The 17,007-nt window shown below is 40.5% G+C and overlaps 1 long non-coding RNA gene across 1 annotated transcript; it reads left to right on the top strand.

The window, feature by feature from the left end:
- Window positions 1-215: 215 nt before the first annotated feature.
- LOC134023949 (uncharacterized) lies at window positions 216-6,826 on the top strand. The gene is made up of 5 exons (XR_009930822.1): window positions 216-424; window positions 4,901-5,045; window positions 5,262-5,407; window positions 5,557-5,674; window positions 5,920-6,826. It is a non-coding gene; the product is annotated as an uncharacterized LOC134023949 (long non-coding RNA).
- Window positions 6,827-17,007: the final 10,181 nt, after the last annotated feature.

Here is a 17,007-nt window from a genome sequence, read left to right on the forward strand (position 1 = left end):
AATGAACGAATCATTTCTGTTTACTTGGACGAGCCTATGCAACAGTCCCGATGCGCGGCCACGAGAAAATGAACGAATCACTCTTTGAGAGGACTCGTTACTCCCGAGTCCTTGTAAGGATTCGTTCAAAATGAACGAATCGTTCACGAACGACACATCACTAGTAGTATATAAGAAACCAAATGTTTACTCCTCGACAAGTCAGCAAACGCTTTGTCGCCTCGATTTGTTAAAACGTTTTAACAAATCTCGGTTTACAAAGGCGTTTGCAGACCTGTCGAGGAGTAAACATTTGCTGTTTAAAGGATGAGAAGATGGCAAGAAGGAACTTCCTAAGACAGTGTAAGCAGACACTAAATGACTGCACTCAGCTTTTGCTGTCGGATAACCCTGGACGCGACGACCTTCAGTCCACGTTGACAAGGTACAGTTTTTTCGAAATCATTATTTGTGACTTGATCGTAATCTTCACCGGCTAGCTAGGCTAACAGGGGATTAACTTGGTCACTGGCTGTGCGGATAGCGTTTGTTTTTTTAGCAATGGATTGCTACTGTGATTAGGGATGGGCGAACGATGCCTTGTGAAGCTTTGGTGGTTTCTTCCAGATTGTGCCGGCCCAAAGAGCCGAACTATCGGCGCATTGAAAATGAACAGCGCCATATAGCAGCCGTTTAAACTGGCTGAATGAGGCGTAGTGGTTGTCTCCGACGGTAGATTATTTAAGATTTTAATTAAGCCTACATGTGTTCATTTTGATCTGATATTAGTGCTCACACATTAAAATGTTTTGATACATCTGTAGGCCATTAGAATTATGTCATTTTCTCACAGTAAAAGTTAAAGAATATCATCCAAGGTTCCCTGCACTGGGGCGCAAACTCGGGTATCCAGACTCGCATCATCAATATGTTATCGTTCAACGCTTTAACCAGCTACACCACCGAAAAAGCCGTTACCAGTCATTGCGGGTGGACAAACTTTATAAGATACGGTTTTTATATCAATTAAACTAGATTGCACTGATTTTTTCTTATTCTTAACATTTGTGATATGTAGGCATATTGTGAACTGGGGGGACTTTATTTTTTACTAATTCTTATTACTGTTGACAATGTTGATGAATCATCAACATTTGTTTTCTGGGCACTGTATAGACCTACCTAGTCCTATCATGTTACGTTTCATTTCAATAAAATAACCCAACACTTAAGTGCACGGATTTATAATTATTACAATACGGATTTGGCTAAATAATAATGACTGATGGAAGAAACTCGAGCGATGCCTGGTGCTACTTCTCTGGCAATGTGAGATTTGTATTTAACAAGAAGCGGCGGCTTTGTTCCTTCTATGGCTCTGGTTCAGAAGTGCGGCAAAACTTCTAACCAGTTTGTGACGTTTGAAGCATTGAACGTCATCTATCACGTGGTTTCGTAATTTGATACAAGCTCCAAAAACACTTTTTCGAAACTGTGCGTATTGGTTTTGCGACACAAGCATCGATGCGTCAGTGCCATACGTCCCATCCCTAACTGTAGTGATGGGCAAATCGAGGCTTTTCGAAACGCCGATACAATTGACCTATCGCTAAGCCCCGCCCCCCTTAGTATGCTAACTCGGACTAGCTATCGCAGCTGACTAGAGTTTTAGCTGTCAAAAGGGACTTCATTATGCAAAGAATGGAGGGATACGTACATCATTTAAAAGTAGATATCTACATTACATTTAGCAGACGCTCTTATCCAGAGCGACTTACAGTAAGTACAGGGACATTCCCCCGAGGCAAGTAGGGTGAAGTGCCTTGCCCAAGGACACAACGTAATTTGGCACGGCCGGGAATCGAACTGGCAACCTTCAGATAACCAGTCCGACTCCCTAACCGCTCAGCCATCTGACCCTATGGTATGGTGGATGACAAACCCAAATTGGAGGCGAGAATTTACAGATCTCAATGCAAGAGGGAGAAGCTTCATCTCACGGTCATTCATATCCTGAATCGTGGATATCCAATGCTTGGCAATACCAGTATTATTGATGCATTATTGATGGGTTAGATTAGCTACATTAATTTACATTCAGTTAATTTAACTAATCTGGATAGGCACTGAGATGTAAACCTACGTTTATTAGTTTATTTACTAGCATTACCCTGTCCCTGACAGGCAGTGTCCTAACTTTCTAGCTAGTGAATAGCTAGCCAAACGTTATACGTAGCTAATAATGTTAACGTTAGCTAGTTTTAACCAGAGATAACTTGCCTAAGCCTAGCATAACATCAGTGGTGAAAGTAAGCCGGTACTGTCAATGACAATAATGTGATGACATCCTTGTTTATCTTCGTTACGTTGTTGACTGTGTGGCCCTGTCTTGTTTTGGTTTGAGAAATGGGATAAAATATACCCTATTGCCCATCCTCTCATGATACCTCGTATCAGTGTTGCATCTACCCCATGCACATCGTTTGACCATTGTTTTACACTTAAATTACAACAAACCCGATAAAACAAAAGAATCCCTTTTCCTAATGCTACTCTATGGAGTTTTAAACTGAAGATGTCCGAGTGCAGCTGTTACTAAACTGCCATTGGCCCGTTTGCGTTCGAGGGGCGGGGCTTAGCGATACGTCAATTGAAACGTTAGAGTCGGGGCCTTTGAAACGCTCGAAACCTTTACTCAACAGCGACATCTGCTGGCAGCTACGAGTATACCAAAACTAACAGTCTTATAGCTAATTCCACATTGAAATCTTAAGGATCCTGGTTGAACGGAACTATTGCCGGCCTGCAATGCAGATGGCGTGGTATCGAATTCGGGAGCGATGGGTTTCATCTAACAATACCATTAATCCCAAGTATGATTTTCGAACTGTATGAGCCAATAAACTCAGTATAAAGTTGTTACATATTCATATATATATATATATATTTTTTTTTTATCTCCACACAACAGCACACAAACAGACAAATAAAAAAACAGGATTTCGCTAATGGCACACAAGTAACTAACTTTCTCTAACGTTCTCTAACTGTCTCTAACTGTCTCAAACTCTCTAAAATCTCTCAACCAAGGTCTCACGCATTCAAAACCTTGGCTTTGTCGCCTCATTTTATACCCCGACACGTCAGAGTATTTTGGCAAGTACGAGACAGGTTTCGTTCAAGATCACGTCACAAAACGTTTCGAAACACGTTGACACCTGACCGGAAGTGTGTTTAAAACCCGTTTCGAAACGTTGTTCCGATGCAGTGAGTGTTGAATGTGTCGGGACAGTATCGACATCGCAGTACCGAACGGACCATCACTACCTAACTGTGATACTTCTGCATTGCTAGCTAGCCAGTAACTGACTAGTCTAGACTGTTGGATAAAGACTAGCTATTTGCGTTTCGTTTTTATCCGTGAAAGCTGCCATGTTAAGGCTGGACAGTCCATATCCAACTATCTGTCCCCTAGTTATGTAGCTAGCTAAACGAGTTAGCCTCAACCCCCAACCATCTACTATCCTCAGTAGTCAGTACAGTAGGCTCCAGTGCTGCAAATTCTTGAGATTCATTTTTTGTTGTTACCTAAAGTCGATTAGTCTAGCTAGCTGGTATTTTGAGGCAAAACCACTGTTGAAGGCAAGCAAGCTCAACCTTCAACCTAGGCGATGTATTCGACTATTTGTTCATGTTCTTATGAGATACATATGGTCGATAAATTATTACTGGTTTAGATACAACAACAAAAACTCTAGCCTTGTCTTCTTTAAAGATCCTGTAAAGTAAATTCCATGTTTTGCTTCTAAGTACATTATATACGTGTGAAATGAGTTCCTGAAAGCATGTTCAAAGCGCTAAAACTTTGTCACACTGAAATGTGGAGTTAAACCAAAGAACAGTTTCTCTTCCGTTTTCAGATCAGGTTTTAATGGGCGGAGCCAAAAAATGCCCTATCTACGTCATTTCGCCCTATCTACATCAGATCACTGAATGGCTCCTCCTGCTGTACTGTTATTGTAGCCTACATAAGCTAGCTAGCTAGCTAGCTTCAGGATGTCTCCCACCACCCGCAACTGCATCTTCCCTGGATGCAATAACTCCAGCTGCGCTGCAACGCCATTTAAGTTCCCTATTGATAATGAAAGGAAAAATAGGTGGATAGATTTTGTGAAGAGCCACGCTCATGGAAAGCTTCGGATAAACTCCAACAGCCGCCTCTGCACTGACCATTTCACGGTGGACAGTTTTAACATGGACCAGAGACAGACGGGGTTCACCAACACACGGCTTCTCTTGCAGTGCGGAGCCGTACCGAGCATCGCCCCTCCGGCCGTTCATCCTCCGGTCGCACCTGGACCATACACCGCCGCCAGCAGTTCATCACTCAGTTCTGTGTGCTTGTTATAATTATACTAGATAACTTTTCCAGAGGTATCTCTGCTATGAGTTAGTGCAAACCGCTAAATTGATATTAGGTGTAGAATGATAGTATTTTCGTGAAATGGTAGCTAATGTGTTAGAAGTAGCCTAGTTGGAGAGCTCACTGTCTGCTGTCTCTGGTGTCCATTTTTACTGTTACAGCTCAGGGGAACATTTCATTTATATGCATCTGTATGTTTCACTCATTGAACAAATAAATTCTAATTCTATGCGGTTTTGTTCGGCTTGACATTGCGTCCATTATCTGGATCGAAGGTAGGCACCAGCTCCTTCAGGCGACACGCCCCCCCAGTCTCAAGCAGAGAAGACTGCTGATTTTTTCACGATTTCAAAGCCTAATTTAACATACTTGTCGGTGTTATTTTTTCATTCGAATTTGGATGGGTAGTTAATAACACATTATTCTGTGGTGTGGCGAACTTAAAACTCGTTACCAGGTCCACATTACAGGATCTTTAACACCATTGTCTTCTTTCAGGCTGGAAACAATGCAGCGAAGCCTAGAGTGGGCAAAGGGGTACGCTCTTAAATGTTGCTTCAGCAGACGGCCTGATAGCTGAACTGTCCGAGCTCAAGCAGGAGAGTCGCACCTATGGTCGGCATGCACAGCCATTTCAGTGGGGGTGGGTGCTCACAGTTCAGAATCAGAAGAAGAATCAGAATGTATTCTGATTCAGAATGTATTCTGATTCTGATTCAGAATGTATTCTGATTCTGATTCAGAATGTATTCTATCTGAGCTCACAGCTCAGATATCATTTTTAACAGTGCATGCCTGGAGCTTGTGCAAGTTACAGTCTCTTAAATGTTGTAAGCACAGCATTGTATTATTGTTGCAGCCAGTTCCGGTTACCAGGCTCCATTGACTTGGAGTGGAGCTAGAGGTGTTCCTCATTATCCCATCACCGGAGAGCAATTGAGGGGTCTGATGATAGATGGCAGATATTCTCCACGTGTTCCATTCTACACTCAAACCACATCTAAGGTCAGTTGTGCTTGGGGTTGAATGCTATGAAATGCAAAGCTTTTAAATGCATGGTTTCCACAATTTTGGCATGAATGGATTGTCAATAATCAAGTACTCTAGTGATACATTGTCTCACGTGGGCATTGTCAATCTTTCTGTCTTGTCAGGCACTTTGCATTAACCTGAGGGCAGCTGCCTTCCCATCAATGTCGCAGAGGCTGCACAGAAGGTACAGTGTTGCTGCTCTGAATTCTTTGACACATCGATGGAAACTACAGACTGAAGGTAGATGCTCGCTCACTCACTCATTTTCTTGGTATATCTTGGTTATTGAAACTGTAGGTTGCAACATCTCAAACGCTATCAGGTAGCTCACTTGTTTATCAACTAGAGCAAGAACTGACATGGATATGTGGATAAGAATAGTTGTATGATGTTGCTGCTACTTCGGTTATTGATACAGTAGTAGCACCTTGAAATATACATGCTTATAGTGACAATGTCCAATGTTATGTTTTTTGTGATTTCAGGTGGAGGATAGTCATTATGTGTATCTGCCTTGAATCAACAGAGACATGGCAGACTTCTGCAACTAGTGGAACCGTCAGGCCAAATAGTGTCCTAGGGCCAAATAGTGTCCTACCTGACGTCACAATGAAGTTCCGTCGCTATGCCAACCTTAAATTCCTGAGATATCTACGTGTGCTAGCAGGAAACTGTCATGGTTGCTATACTGGTTACTTGGTAGGAAGTTTTGTATTTAGGCTTATTTAAACCAGTTTATTCTACTCTAAGATTTAAATACAAAGCCTCGTACCTAGTTTTGTACCTGGCTTCATGTTTTGGTTGCTCGCAATGTTGAGGCTATCTCGTTGTTATGATCAGTGACCTATGCACTTTTGTAAAGCTCTCTCGTGGAAGTCGCTTTGGATAAAAGCGTCTGCTAAATGCATAAATGTAAATAAATGGAGTCAGGTGGCTGAGCAGTGAGGGAATTGGGCCTGTAATCATAAGGTTGCCAGTTCGATTCCCGGCTGTGCCAAATGGCGTTGTGTCCTTGGGCAAGGCACTTCACCCTACTTGCCTCGGGGGGAATGTCCCTGTACTTACTGTAAGTCGCTCTGGATAAGAGCGTCTGCTAAATGTAAATGTAAGATGCAGTCAGTGATTAAGATCAGTGAAACACACAACTACAGATTACTTGAACTATAGTGCACAGTACTTGTGATAAAATTTGTGGCGCACACACACACATAGACTTCTGCAATTATAGATAGGGCACAATGCCCGGAATGATGTTGGTGACACAAACAGATTTCTGGAATTATAGATGGGTAGTGCAGTGCCTGGTGATGACAGTTCTTCTCAGTGGCTTTGGTACCTATATTTCTCAGATAACAATTGAAATTCTCTGTCATCTCTGAAGTACTTGTTCAACCTCCCCATCATATATGCCAGTCACTTATGCACATCATAAAAGCAATTTCTCATAATTTTAAACAAATTGCCAATGCTCTGGTACATTCGTGCAAATGATTATGTAGCAGTGATGGCTGGGTGATATTGGGTGGGTGGGCAAAAAAGGTTTAGGCTATTATACATTCATCAATAGTTCACACTACAGCAAATGCATAGTTGCATCTGAGATACAGACTTACAACAACAATAGTTTAACAGAAAAATGTATTATTAGCTTTTTCTATACTTACAAAGCCAGTCCTTTCTTTCAAACCAACTTACACAAAACGTATGATTTTGTTGTTTGTCCTTTTGTGTAATTTGAACGTTTGGATGGTGTGTCCCTATTTGCTTTACTTCAAATTTTTCTTCCAAAGAAAACAGATGATGAAGTAAATAATCCACCTCATTCAAAATGTTTCTGACACCAGCCATGTCAACAATCACGTACCCCACTGTATCACACACAGTAGCAACTAGCACCTGACTCTACTGTCTATAGGTCCGCTGTCATTGGTCAAAAAGTCAACTGGCTGTGTGGGCTGGATTAATTTATCCCAAACCAGCACCAAATCAAGGGGGCGTTCCTCAAAACTTTAAGTTACATTACGTAACCATGATTCTTTAATATTATGAGTGAGGTATCTCACTATGGGAGTTGTCATCTGTCATTGACAGACAGGTCATGACAGTGACCCCCCAGGGTACCACCCCCTTTATAAGTCACTGTCAGACCCTCATAAGTCCTTCTGAAACAAATATCTTCCACGTGCACAGCAAGGACGGATGTGCGGTGAGATACCTCATTCATATTATCAAAGAACCAGGGTTATGTATTGTAACCTAAAGTTATTTTTCAAATATTCACTCGGTATCTCACTATGGGAAGGATATAGACAACTCCCGTATTGCCTGCTCCTATGACAAGTCAAGACAGTAGTGTGCATGCACACCCCTGCTATTATAAGCTAATATAATAGCCTGTACTATCCGATGGGATAGCCACTGACGGAGAGAGGTTTCCCCCTGTAGGGAGGTGCCCACGAGACTAAGAGCTGGTCACACCTTAGCCCTGTCCAGGTAAATGCGTAAAGCCCGTACCGGACATAGTGTGGATCCGTTGTTCCTCGGGAGAGGAGAAGGGCCGAGGGTAAAAAGCCAGTAACTGCACTGTAGTCGGGGAGTCAATGACTTTAGACACAAAGGCGGGATTAGGTCTTAAGCTCACCACAGGGCAAATTGCATGCAAAAGGAATGGACTGACAGAGCGTGCAAATAACATACTCGCTTAGCTGAGGACAGAGCTAGTAGAAGGGCTGTCTTCAGTGAAAGAATCCTCAAGTCCACAGTTTCCAATGGCGCGAAAGGCAAACAAGAAAGAGCCTCGAGTACAGTTGTAATGAAGGTCTGTTTGTAAGGTAGGCTAATTAAATAAGACCAAGATCTGAAATGAGGCTTCAATGACCAAAGTGTAAACCACACAAGTTTATAAAAAGGCAATGAGTTTCTTAAATAAATATATTCTTTGTTCCTCTTAAAAATAAGGTAAAACAGGTATTTAAGACCATGGACCACTGGTGAAACAGAGTGCCTATACAACCCAGATAAACTTGTAGTAGCACATGGTGAATAGATTCATAACACAACCCTGACTGCAGTCACAAAGGAAATATTTACGCAACACGGCATTGAGTATTCACAGCAAACATATACTGTATTCTTGAGATCTAAGAAACAATAGCTGGAATATTTTATACAGACTAGTTACTCAGGGTCTTGACCGTGAACCTACAATTACGATATACATAAAAACACATGATTAAATTGGTGGCACACACACAAACACACACAGATTCCTGGAATTATAGATAGGGCACAGCCCGCGATGATGCAGTGACACACATAGATGTCGGGAATTATAAATAGTGCAGTGCCCGTGATGCAGCTGGTGATGACAGTTCTTCTCAGTGTCTTTGGTACCTATATTTTTCAGGTCACAATTGAAGTTCTTTGTCATCTCTGAAGTACTTGTTCAACCTCATCTATTCTAGTCACTTATGCACATCATAAAAGCAATTTCTCATTATTTTAAACAAATTGCCAAGGCTCTAGTAGATTCATGCAAATTATAATGTAACCTTCATTTGTCTGCTGTTTCCTATGTTATCAATTGCTAATGTTATGTTCATCAAAATGTATTATATTGGTTTTCTGTTAAATTGTCTTACAACCACAAACATCTTACAACCACAAACATCTAGACATTTAGTTAATAAAATAAGTCATTACATGCACAATAGTTTAGCCAGTTGTCATGATTGTAGGCGTAATTCACCATACAGCGCTTGCATATACAGTTCTGCCTAAGAGGTGTTTGCTATGTAGGAGCCAATTGAGTCCTTTTGAGTATTTGAGTTGATATTTGTTGGAATGCTGCTTCAGCATTCCAAGTATTGTTCTTTGAATCTTTATTGTTGGAATGCTGCTTCAGCATTCCAACAATAAACAATAAAGATATTGTTCTTTGAATCTTTATTCAACTTATTATTGTTGGAATGCTGCTTCAGCATTCCAAGTATTGTTCTTTGAATCTTTATTCAAGCATCTTCTTCTTCTTCTATTTCTTCCAAAACACCTTTCAGCGCCTTCAAATCTTCAGCTATTAAAACCGTTCAGCTATCAAAAAATTCAGCAGTTTCAGGCCATGGGTGCTATGACTTTTCAGCTTTGTACCTCTTATGCTTGAATTAATATAAATCAATATTCATAATATTTTTAACATGGGTTTCCAATGGAGTTTTCTTTCAAATCCTCTCAAACTTATTTAAACTTCTTCAACTTCCAAATCCTTCTTCTTCCTCAATATTTCAGCTAGACCATTTAAACTTTAAAATGTTTACAAAACCCTAAACTATTTTTAAATAATTCAGCTTTTTGATATCTATTCAACTTTTTTCAATATCACTGATTATGTTTCATGACTTTTTCAAGCCGTTTCTGAGATTTACATGGGTGTGTACGTGAAACCGCTAGAGTGCAGACTGAAACGCTTAGAGTGGAGGGCAGCTTCGAATGTCGTTGAAAAAATATTTCTAGTTTGCCAGCATTGCCACAATTTTCGCTCTTCATGCTTCGTTTTTGGATCAATAGATAGCTAATTTTGTGCTGGTCGTAGACAGTTGTCTTTTGAATCCAACAGACGTACGCATTTGTTCAGAGCCCCACGAAAGCGAGACAAAGTCCAACTCTCGCCCCATAGAGACCAATGCAAATCTGGTGACAAAATCGTCAGAGAAAGCAAAAAGAACAAGATTTTGAAACTGCCGATAGAGTCGTATTTCTGACCGCACAGAAATATAAAGGACATCTCTGGTTTCGGCAGAGTCTTGGGTCTCGGAAAATATCCTTATGTTTTGGATTGGACGTATAGTTTTGCGTCTAGGTCAACTTGTTTGAGGTGTGGATGCTAGGTAAATGTTCGTTTTTCTCTGCCTAGCTCGTTAGCCATCACAGCTGCGCCATCACCGTGGCAACCAAACAAACACGCACCAGGAAAGCAAAAGGAACACGCTTTCGAAACTGCAGGTAGAGTCGTATTTCTGCACAGACATATAAAGAATATCTCTGGTTTAGGTAGAGTCTTGGGTCTCGGAAAATATCCTTATTTTTGGGATTGGACGTATAGTTTTGCGTCTAGGTTAACTTGTTTGAGGTGTGGATTCTAGCTACATTAGTTATTCTCTCTGCCCAGCTCGTTAGCGATCACAGCTGCTCCATCGCTGTGGCAACCAAACAAACACGCACCAGGAAAACAGAAGGAACACGTTTTTGAAACTGCAGGTAGAGTCGTATTTCTGACTGCACAGACATATAAGGAATATCTCTGGTTTCGGCAGAGTCTTGGGTCTCGGAAAATATCCTTATATTTTGGATTGGACGTACAGTTTTGCGTCTAGGTTATCTTGTTTGAGGTGTGGATTCTAGCTACATTTCTCTTATTCTCTGCCCTCAGCGCGTTAGCAATCATAGCTGCACCATCACCATAACGACAGACACGCACCACTCAGTCTCTCACACAGGTGATTGGTACGTTTACTTGACCATGAGAAACACGATTACTAGCAATTGTCGGTTTATGCCAATAATACATTACTCCCTTTACATGTGTAATTAGTTATGCGATTACTCAATAAATGCGTCTACATGATCTTTTTTATTAATCGTTGTATGCTCCACGGACAAAACTTGCACCATCATCCTTCTGCAACAAAGTGTCGCCGTCTCTTCCTGTATCGGCTCTACTGCTGTATGTTCCATTCCATCAACACATTGAATCCTACTAAGAAAGCCGAGTAAACACACTCAATGGTAGGCTACATCTGCTACTGCTATTACTATCCCAACTATAATTTCATCTGTTAAAACGATAATATTCTTGTTACGACTAGCTAGCCTACTTCTTCTTCTGTTTAACAGTTCAGCTTTCAGCTTCTCCCACATTGTAGGCTATTTTAGCTCTTAGCTTTGTTAAGATGATGCAGTTCAGCTTCCACACTGCCTCTTTTGTGTGACTCACACATTTTTGAAATTCATTTCAGCTTGCGGGTATTTTCTCATTTCTCACTTTTATACTTTTTAAAATATTAAGGTTTTTGTGCAAATTATTCTCCCTTTAAAAGTAATGGTAAATCCTTTCAAATCATTGTTGGAATGCTGCTCCAGCCCCTTTCAAAAATACCTTTCGGTTGCTTTGAAGCTTCAGCTTATAACTTTCTACTAAATTTTCACTATTTTCAGCTTTTTTAGCATGGTCAGCTATCCCCATTCAGGTTTTCAGCATTCTCACTGCTGTTTCGCAGGAACAGCCGTTTCTAGTTGTGAGAATGCTTTTCAACTTCTCAGTTCTTCCGCCGTTTTTTGGCCTTTAACTCGTTCTGCATACTTTAACCGATTCCTACAACTTTTGTATCAAAACGTTCAGCTCCTTCAGGAGATGATGGCTATGACTTTTGGTATTTCTCACTTTTATACTTTTTAAGACATTAAGGTTTTTGTGCAAATTATTCTCCCATTAAAAGTAATGGTAAATACTTTCAAATCATTAAAAAGCTTCCTCCTCTTTCAAACGTAACTACTTCAGCTTACTTTCAGCTAGAGACACCATTCAACCTTTAAAATGTTCACAAGACATTCAGCTATTCCCAAATGATTGAGCTTTTTCAAATGTTCAGCCAATTTTGAATTATGACAGTTTGAAATACATTAAAATGTTTGCTCCTTCTTGATTTTTATGAATGAGCAGCAAGCAGAGTGGCACACTCTGCTGGCTGCTCTTTTTCTGATATTCAACTAATTTGTCAAACAAATTCCTCTAACGTTCATATAGTTTAACTTACAGAAACAAGTTATACCTTAAAATGTAGGAAAAATTGTCCTCTTTCAGCCAATGTAACTACTAAAGAGCTCACATTTACAGATTTTCAGCTATGAGCCTTGAAGCGAGAGCAGCCTTTCAAATTCTCTCACTAACTTCAATGGAGAGGTGAGTAAAATCAGTCAGAGAAAGCAAGAAGGAACAAGATTTTGAAACTGCCGATAGAGTCGTATTTCTGACCGCACAGACATATAAAGGACATCTCTGGTTTCGGCAGAGTCTTGGGTCTCGGAAAATTTCCTTATATTTTGGATTGGACGTATAGTTTTGCGTCTAGGTCAACTTGTTTGAGGTGTGGATGCTAGGTAAATGTTCGTTTTTCTCTCTGCCTAGCTCGTTAGCTATCACAGCTGCGCCATCACCGTGGCAACCAAACAAACAAGCACCAGGAAAGCAAAAGGAACACGTTTTTGAAACTGCAGGTAGAGTCGTATTTCTGACTGCACATACATATAAAGAATATCTCTGGTTTCGGCAGAGTCTTGGGTCTCGGAAAATATCATTAGATTTTGGATTGGACGTACAGTTTTGCGTCTAGGTTATCTTGTTTGAGGTGTGGATTCTAGCTACATTTCTCTTATTCTGTGCCCTCACCGCGTTAGCAATCATAGCTGCACCATCACCGTAACGACAGACACGCACCACTCAGTCTCTCACACAGGTGATTGGTACGTTTACTTGACCATGAGAAACACGATTACTAGCAATTGTCGGTTTATGCCAATAATACGATTACTCCGTTTACATGTGTAATTAGTTATGCGATTACTCAATAAACGCGTCTACATGATTCTTTTTTATTAATCGTTGTATGCTCCACGGACAAAACTTGCACCATCATCCTTCTGCAACAAAGTGTCGCCGTGTCTTCCTGTATCGGCTCTACTGCTGTATGTTTCATTCCATCAACACATTGAATCCTACTAAGAAAGCCGAGTAAACGCACTCAATGGTAGGCTACATCTGCTACTGCTATTACTATCCCAACTATAATTTCAGCTGTTAAAACGATAATATTCTTGTTCCGACTAGCTAGCCTACTTCTTCTGTTTAACAGTTCAGCTTTCAGCTTCTCCCGCATTGTAGGCTATTTTAGCTCTTAGCTTTGTTAAGATGATGCAGATGATGCAGTTCAGCTTCCACACTGCCTCTTTTGTGTCACTCACACATTTTTGAAATTCATTTCAGCTTGCGGGTATTTTCTCATTTCTCACTTTTATACTTTTTAAAATATAAAGGTTTTTGTGCAAATTATTCTCCCTTTAAAAGTAATGGTAAATCCTTTCAAATCATTGTTGGAATGCTGCTCCAGCCCCTTTCAAAAATACCTTTCGGTTGCTTTGAAGCTTCAGCTTATAACTTTCTACTAAATTTTCACTATTTTCAGCTTTTTTAGCATGGTCAGCTATCCCCATTCAGGTTTTCAGCATTCTCACTGCTGTTTCGCAGGAACAGCCGTTTCTAGTTATTATTATTATTATTTATTTTTGCCCCCCTAAACCTTTGTCAATATTTGGCCTACATAGACAACCTAGGTGTCAAAAGTTTTGTCTTGGTAGCGATTGAGTTGCTTGTATTTTTATTTACGTTCCGTTGCATGGTTTAGGCTGAAGTTAAGTTTTTGTGGCGAAAAGTGAAGCTAACGGTGGCTAATTTGCTAGCCACAGTCACTGACGTTACTAACGTCACTACGTCACGAAAACACGCGTGACTACCTGTAGCAGAACATTCGTTTCGCCTCTGTTAACTTGGGGGATAGCTAGGCTAACTATAGCTTTACTGCAAGGCAGCTGCAGAAACGCCACAAGCAAAGAGGCCAGGGTGATAACTATTTACTCATTTTACTTTTTGATGTGAAACACAATTGTGAAATGTAATGTACAATATTAGCTGATATTATTAAGGAAGTAGGCCCACATCTACTTTCGGAAACGGTAGTCTACTATTTCACTGAAGCATTAGCATCATGACATTAGCCTCTGTTGCCCGGGCAACACATACTACAGTGGTCTATGATGCATCTGTTTTCAATCGTTAAAATAAACATTCCTCACAAATACATTTTCGTTGTAGGATTTATTATGACATTACATTACAAGTAAACGATTTGTTGGTGAAATTATCATTACCTGTGGTTTCAAACCAGTGTTGCTCACTGCAACGCTGTAGCTTACGCGAGACACTACAAAAACATCTACAGTACACAGCTGTTTAGGAAATCAAACGGCGACAGAACATGTTCGGCACTCCCCTTACTTAAATCAAAAGTCTTTGACCACTAACCTGAACTTCATTGCCACAGCCTAAACTTTGTCAATCTGTTCATGAAAATAATAAATTTCAGCCTAAACCGTACAACGGAACGTTAAATCGAATTCAACCAACGCAATCGCTACCAAGACCAACACAGCAGTAGTCTAGTACTGTACCGTAGTAGAATTTACCGGGGCAGCTTCTCCACACAGGGCTATATCGCATTTTGCGTTGTTACTGACAATGATCGCTACCAGTGAGCTTTTTATGAATGAGCGATTTTCCACTAAATAAATGTCAAGCTTATTTACGTTTTTGGGGGCATTTTTCAGTTAGCAGATGGTAATGTTTGAATCGCGATTCCATCTTCTACTGCCGGTAACGTCGTAGAATAATCTTCAAAGGGGGTTCTTTATTAATGAATGAATGCAATATGAGTAGGCTAAATGCCTGAAAATATCACAAGAAGGGAAAAATTAAAAGGACGTTTAACCCTTGTGCTGCCTTCGGGTCACATGACCCAAAGGTTCATAACGAACCATCGTTGTGTTTACCCAATTTTACCCAATACAAAAACAAATAAAAATAATTTTCTTTTAACCTTCGCAATGTGGAGGGTCTGAGACAGCCCGACGGTTAAAAGAAAATGCTTCACTTTGTTTTTGTATGCGGTAAAGTTGTCACAATACGACGGTGGGTAACAATGACTGATGGGTCAGAATGACCCGAAGAGAACACAAGGGTTAAGTCATAGAGATTAGGTCAATTTTTACACCGGTCTGCCAAATTTATTCGTTGATTCAGCTATGAGGCTGCCTCTTGCAGGGGAAATGAGAAGACGTCATATTTCATTCTACACTTAACTCGTATTTTGAGTTGTAAATGAGCAGCAAAAAAAAGATGCTTTTAAATCTATGTAATCTTTATAAATAATAAGTAGGCCCTATGCATTTTTATATAAAATATACAGAAATATTAGTTGTAAAAATGTCATTAAAAAACGGACCCCTGTGCAACCGACGCAAGAAAGCACACCCTACAATTTCTCCAGAAATTGTACCTTCTCTAGTTCTTATTCTATTTCTTCCGTGGCACGTTTCAGCGCCTTCAAATCTTCAGCTATTAAAACCGTTCAGCTATCAAAAAATTCAGCAGTTTCAGGCCATTCCTGCTATGACTTTTCAGCTTTGTACCTCTTATGCTTGAATTAATATAAATCAATATTCATAATATCTTTTACATGGTTTTCCAATGGAGTTTACTTTCAAATCCTCTCAAACTTCTTAAAACTTCTTCAACTTCCAAATCCTTTTTCTTCCTCAATCTTTCAGCTAGAGCCACCATTTAAACTTTAAAATGTTGACAAAACCCTAAACTATTTTTAAATAATTCAGCTTTTTGATATCTATTCAACTTTTTTCAATATCACTGATTATGTTTCATGACTTTTTCAAGCCGTTTCTGAGATTTACATGGGTGTGTACGTGAAACTGCTAGAGTGCAGACTGAAACGCTTAGAGTGGAGGGCAGCTTCGGATGTCGTTGAAAAAATATTTCTAGTTTCAAATCAAATCAAATTTATTTGTTTAGCCCTTTTTACACGCAAGCATGTCACAGAGGGCTTCACATATGCCCATAGAACTGCCCCTCAACCAACCTAAACCCTCAAGGAAGACAAGGAAAAACTCCCAAAAAACTCTCAACAGGAGAAAAAAAAAATGGAAGAAACCTTGGGAGGAGCAATTCAGAGAGGGATCCCCTCCTCCAGAGACGGTTGGTGGGAGAGAGGAGCAGAACACAGGCTAAACATAGTCATACAGTGTCGATGGGTTTTTAAAACACCAAAATCCATTATTCAACTTTATAGATGTAGGACAGGACCGGGAGACTCGCGACCAGGTCCAGCGTTGGCTGACCGACGACCAGGCAGGTGCTGACAACTCAAACCCCCCACACCACAAGGGATGTGTGTGGGGGGGGGACAGAGAGAGGAGAGCAGGGATTAGAGAATGCCAGGAGCAGCTAACAGTTACAGTCATAATAGAATGAGATCCCCACCGGTCAAGTGTGGACTGGTGCAGCAATTTAACAGAGCAAAAAAGGGGAATTTGATGCAACCCCACACACCAAGACAGCGACAGCCCCCCTCATTTGGAACATGAAATCTGTTCCAGGGGAAGAGAACTCTAAAATAAGTTATACTTAAAGAATAAGGATGGAAACAACCCGTCCCCCGTTGCCTCCAACTAGTAACATACTTACCTTTAACAGTCGTAGAATTGACTAAACAATAACGTTTTTAACCTAATTTTAAACGTCGAAACAGTATCAGACTCCCTAATTGAGACGGGTAGTTTATTCCAGAGAAGAGGCGCTCTATATGAGAACGCCCTACCTCCAGCTGTTTTTTTCTTAATTTTGGGAACCACCAGATAGCCGGCATCTTGAGATCTAAGTGTCCTTGCGGGGCAAT

The sequence above is a fragment of the Osmerus eperlanus genome, chromosome 7 (assembly GCF_963692335.1).
Source record: "Osmerus eperlanus chromosome 7, fOsmEpe2.1, whole genome shotgun sequence".
Lineage (NCBI taxonomy): Eukaryota > Metazoa > Chordata > Actinopteri > Osmeriformes > Osmeridae > Osmerus > Osmerus eperlanus.